The sequence below is a fragment of the Candoia aspera genome, chromosome 1 (assembly GCF_035149785.1).
Source record: "Candoia aspera isolate rCanAsp1 chromosome 1, rCanAsp1.hap2, whole genome shotgun sequence".
Taxonomy (NCBI): Eukaryota; Metazoa; Chordata; class Lepidosauria; order Squamata; family Boidae; genus Candoia; species Candoia aspera.
Window position 1 is genome coordinate 104,059,595 of NC_086153.1, and position 8,904 is coordinate 104,068,498.

An 8,904-nucleotide genomic window follows, 5' to 3' on the forward strand; every position below is an offset into this window, starting at 1 on the left:
AGTTATGTCTAAGATAAACATTCATGTCTTATGTAATTGCAGCTATTGTTAAATACCTTTCTGGTCTTGTCATTAATGTTTAGTATATGATGTAATGTAAATCATGTAACTTAATGATTAGCTTAGAGAAATTAAAAACAAAATAAAAATTAAGCCCTGAGAGTATAGCACAATCATGGCACTGTGTATGCCTTTGATCAATCTACATCAGTTGCATCTTTGTATGCATAGTTTTATGTATGCTTTATACATTCCACAATTATTATTTGTTGATTGTCAACTTTTAATTATTATTCCACCTGTATATATGACTGGATTTTTTAAATCTCAGAATTAGCAATTTTATTAATATTGTGAGAATCCAACCAGCCTCTGACTCAAAAAATGAAACTCTTTCTGAGTTAAGAGGAGGAAATAGAAACATACCGGGCTGAAAGCGAAACCCAGGGATGAGTCAGCAGCGCAGGAAGAGTCACAGGTGCTGATTGGCCAACCTTTGGAGGAGGATTTGAATCCTCCAATCAGCGCGCATCAATGACGGGCAGAAAAGTGTGCGAAGGAGAAGGCAGCCCGATTGGCTGCAGAAGGAAATAGGCGTGCAAAGGATAGGCATAAAAGGCAGATGTATGAGGAGCAAGCTGCTGGAAAGAACCGGTCCTACAAACCTGCAGCTTCCGTAGAAGAGTCCTTACCAGCATCGGAGACAGCATCTGTTACTGAAGAGGGATCAGCACCAGCGTTCTCCAACGAAAAGGACTTGAATCCTGTTTCTGCTGCCGCTGAGGATCTTCTCCTCCCCGAACCCAGCAATCTCAGTCTCGCGTCCAGCCTCGGATCTCCACAGTCTCCTGGTGCACGTTCCAGGTGCGCTTTCCATCCCGTTTTGAGGTTCCATCCATGTCCAGAGTCTCAAGTCCAGCCTCGTCATGCCTCAAGTCCACTGCCTTCCCCTGAGTCCTCGGTGCAGCCTTGCAACATTTCTAGCTCACAGCTTAGTTCCAGGTCTTCAGTACAGATTCAGGGTGCCTCTGACCTCCAGTCTCAACAAGGATCTCCAATCCAGTTTAGCCACACTTCAGGTGCTCAACCTTGTTCTGGAGTTTCACAACTATCTTGTTGTGAACCAGATTTGCAACCTTGTCCAGGATCTGTGGTCCAGTCTTGCCATGCCTCAAGCTTCTTGCCTAGTTCGGAATCTCCAGTCCAGTCCTGTCTTGTGTCGAGCCTTCTACCTAGCCCAGCATCTTCAGCTGAGTCCAGCCTTGCCCCGAGTTTTTAGTCCAGAGCATTCAGCCTAGTCCAGGGCTTCCAGACGAGTCCAGCCTTGCCCTGAGTTCTCAGCCTTGCTCTGAGTCTTCAGTCCCAAGTATCCAGCCCAAGTCATCAAGTCCAGTCCAGCCTGGTCCTTAGAACCCTGAAGTATCCAAGGGGCTTCACCCAGTCTCGCCCAGCATTCTGGTGCCAGCCTAGTTCGAGCAGTGTTCCAGGTCAAGATCATTCAACTTCAGCTCCAGTAGCACCTTGCGTTCCAGCTTTTCCCAGCCTTCCAGCCTCCGTTAGAGAATCCTGCTCCCCCAACTTGCTGCTGTCTTCTCCTGCAATCTTGCCGGTTTCCTTGCTGCTACCCAGTTGGTCTTGACTGAACCCACTTCTTTCTTGATTCTAAGGACTTATTTACTGTAAATAGTTATTTAATAAAGTGTATTTTTGATACTTAATCTGCCTGGCCACCTCTAAGTCTGATCAGGACAAATATTTTTCTTTATATTTGTTTTAATGAAATATTTATATTTTATTTATGATTTGGTTTTATTTTCTTTTATAAGGGTCAGTAGACCATGTGCAACAAAATAGTATTTATTTGTTGAATATATATTATTTATTCATAAGTATTTCTGTGTTCTTTACCTAAAGCCTTGAAATACTTCAGAATAAAAAACAGTACAAGCAGGTTGAAAGTAACCCCTCTATTCAGCCAACATAGCTTTCAGATGAGCCAATAATAATAAAGAGAAAAAGTGAAGTATGATTTTTGTATAAAATTAAACTAATTAATTAAAATCATAATTTGATTCTTCTAAATTTAAAAAAGCATAGATGGCACCCAACCAGTTAAAACAGGTTTCAGCAGACAACCCATTTTAAACTAGTTGTGTAAAAAATCCTGATACAGTTCTACAGTTCTACTGTTTCTAATTTGTATATTTATTTCAAATACAGACTACCTTTGCCCATTAGGGTCCTCAAGACAAGGTATAATTTAAAATAATAGAAGACATACCAACCAGTTAAACATAAACTGAAAATGTAAAGTGCCAGCTTTGTGCTGATGTATGGAATATAAGATGACAGTCCTAATGTTGTTGGTACAAGATCTACCTTATTACAGCACTCCTTTTCTGTTCACACAGCATTTCTAATTGAACAGTAATCAATGGTGTAGAAAATCAATAATTTGATTCTTTTCTCTTTGGGGGTGGCTTGGCTTGGTAAGCTGATAGAAGAGGCATGTGACATTAGTGTTCTCCTTTCACACAAGAAGGGGAAATCTAAAGTACCTTGGTCATGGAGGACTTTCTCAAGCACTATAGGATTGAAGCCCAAGAACTGTGATAGTTCATGAAATAACAGAGATACAGGAAAAACCTTTATTTATGCCATTGTCGTTGTCATCACCACCACCATCACACCGGGAGACAGGCTCTTGGACCATCCCTGTACAAAGAATAGGCATACCAGCTTTCTGTCTCAAGGAACTTCAGACCTAAGGTATAAGGTCTGGCAAATGGGAGAAGTAAATGGATCTCTTGCTTTGGTGTTACAAAGAAAACATGAAGCTGGGAAACCTCATAAAATGTATTTACAGGTCTGGTGGGAAGTGAAAGAAGACTCACCCATTCTGCTGATCTTGCTGTTTTAACTGTGGTTTATTGAACAAGTCACAGAAGTCAGAACCAACATAAAAACGTTAGCACAAAAAAGCACAACATAAAGGAAAGATCAAGATACTATGTAAATGATTTTCCTTAGAAAACCAAATTTGTTTCAGACTTAAATGTCTTTCTCCTCTACTAAGTTAAAATACTATCCAACCATTCTTGAGTTGGGACAAACCAGTGTGAGTGATGACATAACATTTGCTGCCCCCATTTGATAAGTTATTTTGGGAATCTGGTATATTTGATGTTTTATACTGAGTTTGGATTAATTTGTGTTGCGTTTTTATGTAATGCATTATTATTTAAAAGGAGCTTGTTTATCAGGTAAGTTAGTAAGTACAGGGGTCAAAGATATGGAGTTACGTAAGTGCAGTGCATCTGGTAATATAGATAAATGGCTGAAGACCAAAGCTGCAAACATCTGGGAAGGAGAAGCCATTGGGGATGCCAAAGGGTAAACCAGTGTGAGGGCCATTGTTGACCCTACACACAAAAGTCATGGACAGTTATCTAGAAGTTGGACTGGTTGCATAACTTATCTGAACGATTCCTGGGACAAGGGATTTGACTGGAGAAAGGCTAAAGTAAGACCTAGGACAGTCAATCAAAACGCCTGATTCTCAGGATGAAGACTGGCAGCCTAGAGAAGATAAAAGGACTGGGCTTTGGGATGAGAGCCAGAGAGCCTCCACCGTAGCTGCAATGCTGACACATGTTTAGCCATCGCATGGCTCCATACATCCGTTTTTCACTTTTCAGCTCTGCCGTTCCTTACAGGGAAAGTATAGCTACCCAGTTGAGACCTACATGTTGCAAATGTGAATTTAGACTTCGTTAGGATAAGATAGGAGAAAATGTAAGCACTCATGTTTTGGTTTCCAATTGCTTTAGTAAGTTCTCTGAAGACTGAACTGTTTTTAGAGTTCCCTGGTTCAGTGTTATCTTTAATTACGCTCTGCCATAAAAGCAGAGAGCTTCCCAATATTTGCTTGAAGCTGCTGATGACTAAGTGAAAGGAGAGTGTTTGTAACTGATAACACCAGAGACAGGCTTGTAACCTTAGCAATGTACTTAACATTTAACTAAACCAGATAAGAGCAAACCTCCAGCATTCTAAGTCTCAGAGCATCTAGCATAGAGACCCATCCTCTCCCCTTTGGAATAACATCCCCCCAGATATACTATTGGCTCCCACTCTCCAAGTGCTCTGGAAGTTCCTTCAGACCTCGTTCTACTCCCAGGTCGGGGTTAGGCTGCCAGCATAGCCCCTGTTGTGTTTCTTTGAACGTTGTTGTTGTTGTCTTGTCCAGGCAGTTATGTTTTGTTATGTTTTTAAGTGTGTTTTAATTACATATTTAATCTTTTGCAAGCCACCCAGCATCTTTTTGGAATCAGCTGGCCTTAACAAATCAAATCAAATAGATTCTACTAAGGGTGCCCTGACCTAAGGATGAAGACTAGCATCTTACCTGGTATTTATAAGCTATGACATCCCTACAGGAAAAAAATGAACTACAACCCCAATCCTGACACTGAGGTTAAAAAGCAGATGAAATTTGTCAACATTATTCCCTCTGCGGCTTAATCTTTAATATTAATGTTAATATTTAATATTTGACTGTACCTGTTAAGACCACCTGATCCCTGTCTTGCCTCCATTATGTTTGTTCCAAATCACTGCCAAATGGTATTGTCCTGATCAGTAAGTGTGCCACTCCTGATGACTAGAGTGTCTGGTTTTCTCTGCTGGCTTTGATGACATCCCATTAGCCAGTAGGGGAAAAACATCCACCCATCAAGGCATTACAGCCTGAATAGGGAAGGCCTGTTTCAAAATTCTGCCTGGGTTTCTCTAAAATAATATGTCTGGCTGTCTTTCCACATGCCATTTGAGCATCTCCCAAGTTAAAAAAATAAAGAAATGTGGTAGGATATCTGGGCAGAAGTGGGAGGCAGACCCTGACCTGATTGTGCAAATACATAGATTGTATAAATAACAGAAACTAACCATCACTGGGCAACCAGTTCTCTTAGTTCAACGGGGTGGGGAGTAAAATAAGCTGACAAGCAACAAAATCGAACTCGACATCCTTCATTGTTTTCTGAACACTTCAAGGAGGCAAAGCCATGTTGTTGCATCTAAAGCAACTGATGTCAGTTGGGAATATTGTTAATACAGAAGCAAGCCATATGCCTCTTTTTCCCCAAGTAAAGTAAGGGAGGTCTGCTATCCTGTTCTGTTTTCAGATGCCTGGATTGAAGATGGTATCTGAAACAGGGAAGGGAGATGATGGCTATAGAAGGTGACTCTTGGAGACAAATGGCTATGGCTGAGGCTGGTAGGCACTCCCAAAACCTGTTCTGATCACACCCACAACAGTCCCCTGACTTCACCTCCAAGATAACACGTAACAAAGCATTGCAGATTTTACTTACTTTAAGCTGTGGTGGAATAGTGTCAGCTTAAGGAGAAACAACAGTACTTCTAAATGGGACAACCTAAGGCTGTTTCACGCATGGGTTCAGGGTAAGATGCAAACAACAACACGTAAACAAGGGGAAAAATGGGGGTTGTCAGGGGATGAAGGTACAGCATTAGTCTTTCATGAGGAACTCCTAATTCCTCAAGGTGTTCCACAAGGAAGAATCCCTAAACCAGATTCTGTACTGCTATATTAGTATTAAAACATCATTATATTTGGAGGGTGTCCTGATTCACATTTAACATTGATCCAGCAGACATGGTTCATGATTCACAAAATCTGGGCTCAGTCACCGTGGTAAGGCAAAACAACACTAACTGTGCAATGTCTTTGTACATTGTGCAGACCGAGCCAAACTCAGAGAGAGATGGGAGAACTGGTGGAGGGTGCAAAGAGGCCTGAAGATGTGCATATCAAGTATTTTCCCAGACATATTTTGGTTACTCTTTTCCTAATGGAGCATTTGCTGACTTTGAAATCTGCCTCTGAATACAGAAGTTTGTGTGGATAAAGGGGAATGGAAAGCTCTATTCCACACCAGCCTGGATTCACATTAAAATCTGCACTGGAAGCCCTTTCTATTTGCCTGAAAGCAATTAGGTTGGTGAGCAAAAGGGGAGGGGCTGTTTTGCAGTGGCCCCACCCTTTTGAATATATGATCAATAGAGATCCGTCAAACTGTATCACTTCGTACCTTTAAGAAAACCCTAACAGCTCACTGTTTAAATGACCCGGTCCGAAGTTGTATTTTTATGGGACTGCAATGGAATACATCTATATGGTCATATGTAATGACCCAAGGAACGTTGGATACTGTAAATACTCCAGTAAAACTCGGTTTTACTTGACCATGTACTGTATTCAATGTTCCTTGGGTCAGTTTAAGATGTTTATGGAAGGTTTTTTTTTCACTTATAAAAACGTTATTACAGTTTTTTCAAGTAGTTACAAGCTTCCATATGCTGCCAACTGCAATAAATTTGAAAGGCATAGCTTGTCAGTTTTGTTTGTTAAATACTGCTGGGGCAGGAAGGAATATGTTACTTATATAAGCAAGGAAAATCAAGCCAGGAATGACTTCCTTCCTGTCAAAATGCTTGATGGCTTGGCCCCCTCCACATATACCCCCATTCCTACCATTCCTCTGAGACTGAATGTCTAGAGAGGGATTGCATGACTCCTCTGTGTACTAGTCATGCACTTCCAGACAGGGGTTAGAGACCCAGTTTAGCTTCCCTAAAGGGATCTTTCCAGTATGCCTTAAACTGGCCTACTGGGGTTGTGTGACCTGCCTACAAAGTGACTACTCTGGAGCTCTAAGCAGGGTTTTAAAAACATGTTGGGGATAGAGGGCTAAAGAGCTTTTCTATAGGGTATTTGTAGCCTCTTTCCCCAAACTAGACTGAGAGGTAGATTATCTATCTATCTATCTATCTATCTATCTATCATTTATCTATTTATCATCTATCTACTGTATCATATACAGTAGATAGATACGATAGATAATATTTCGTATCTATCTATCTACTGTATCTATCATCCATCTCTCTATCTATCCCTCCTTAAGATGCAAACAGGCATGAATCTCTGTAGTAAATTTTAAAAAAAATTTCTCCAAATCCCAGACATTTTAAACAGTTTTGGCTTGTGAAGGATGGTAACACATATTAACTCTATTAGTTATCAGACTGGAATATTGATTGTTTCTGCAGGGTTAATCCTGTTCTCTTTCAAAGAGCAACTCATTCTTTTGTACATTTTATATATTTCACTACAAAGTCTACCTTACAGTATAATTCCTTGCATTAAAAACACAGTTGTTCACCTTTTCTCATATTTTCATATTTTCTGAATGTATATTTACGTTAAAACCTGCCAATATTTGCATTTCTGTTATTGCTAATTATATTGATAGTTAATATGTTAAAGTACAATTACCAGTTGCCAAAGGCCATGACTGATACTGATTGCTCTCTAATAACTAACAGGCAAGTGTATTTTCATTTATGCTGACTAGTTCAGATTTTCTAAAAGCTAACACAGCTGCTAGGACACCATGCACTCAGATTACTGGAAAATCTCAGTGCAAAATCTCAGAGCCATATGTTATCTCATGTTCCTGTAAGCAAATATAGGAATAAATTGGAATAAAAGAGCAAGTACTGCATTGTATAAACCCTTTTAAAAACTTTTTGAACCTAAATATGCTCTTTTATGAAGTAATAGCATTTATATTGTGTTACAATATTTCCATTTTGAACCTTGGGGGAAGAAGATATCATGAATTCATTTTCTCCCTAAAATTTCCACTACCTTGTACATAAATAATTATTCCTGAGATTTGAGATGACTTTGACCTCTGCTTTTAACAGTAATAAGGATCCAACACCAAGCATATCATCAGTTTAAAGCAGAAGTGGACAACCCACGGATCCCATGTAAACCCTTCTGTGGGGTGCCAGAAAAGGTTGCACGGCTGAAATCTGACAGCAAAACTGCTGGGTTTTGGCATGCAATTTTCCTCCATGCATTAAGCCTTGTTGGTTAATATACCCATTTCTAATCCCACCCCCACCCACATCTGCTCCTTGTAGCAGAAGTTTGCCTGTTGGTCACCTTCCCCAATGGAATAATTTGTTTATGAAATTGGCAGAATTGGTAAACATTATTTTGAAGACACATTAATTCATCACATTAGGGAACATAGAAAGGTCTTGTTCCTGCCTTGATGTACATGTTGCTAACTAACTTTGGCCAATAAATATAAGAGTAAAATTAAAGGAATTGGAGATGACAAAAGAGGGCAAGAACCCAGCAAACCGTGAGGCTCTGGTATTATTGGTATGTCACTATTCCCTTTTAGGGTAAACTGTACTATGCAAAGTACCCAAAGCTCTTAAGTCTGGAAAATTCTTCAAACCTGATTTTGGTCTGAGGCCTGGGGTTAATGTATTGTTGGAATTTGGTGGGGGGGCTATTTTGTTTTGCTTGATTTGTGTTGTTTTTAGATTGTTTCAGCCCAGGCTGTCTGCATGGGTTCTAGGTTTCATCTGTTCTTATGGATTTTTTATTTTGTTTTGGGCTATTTTGTCTGCTACCTAGAGTCCACTGGAATTGTGTGGCTATAATAAATTTAAATAAATAAATATAGAAAAGAACAAAACTAATAAGGCAAACGAATTAAGGCATAAGATAAACAGAAGAGGAAACACAGGTAAATCTAGTTCATACCCATAGCCTTCACTTTTGTTCTTTAAACTTTTTATCTCTCTCTTTTGTGGTATTTCATTTAGTATCCAGATAAGTCTTCCACTTCCTCCTAAGTAATTTGTTTTTCCTTGATATCTTTGTTTTGTAGTCCAACTGTCATTCTTTTCCTGTCTTTATATTCACCTGATTTTTATCCTGCCTTTTGTTACAGAAGTCAAGGCAGAGTACACAGTGTTTCCTCCTCCTCCTATTCTTTCCCACCACAACAATAC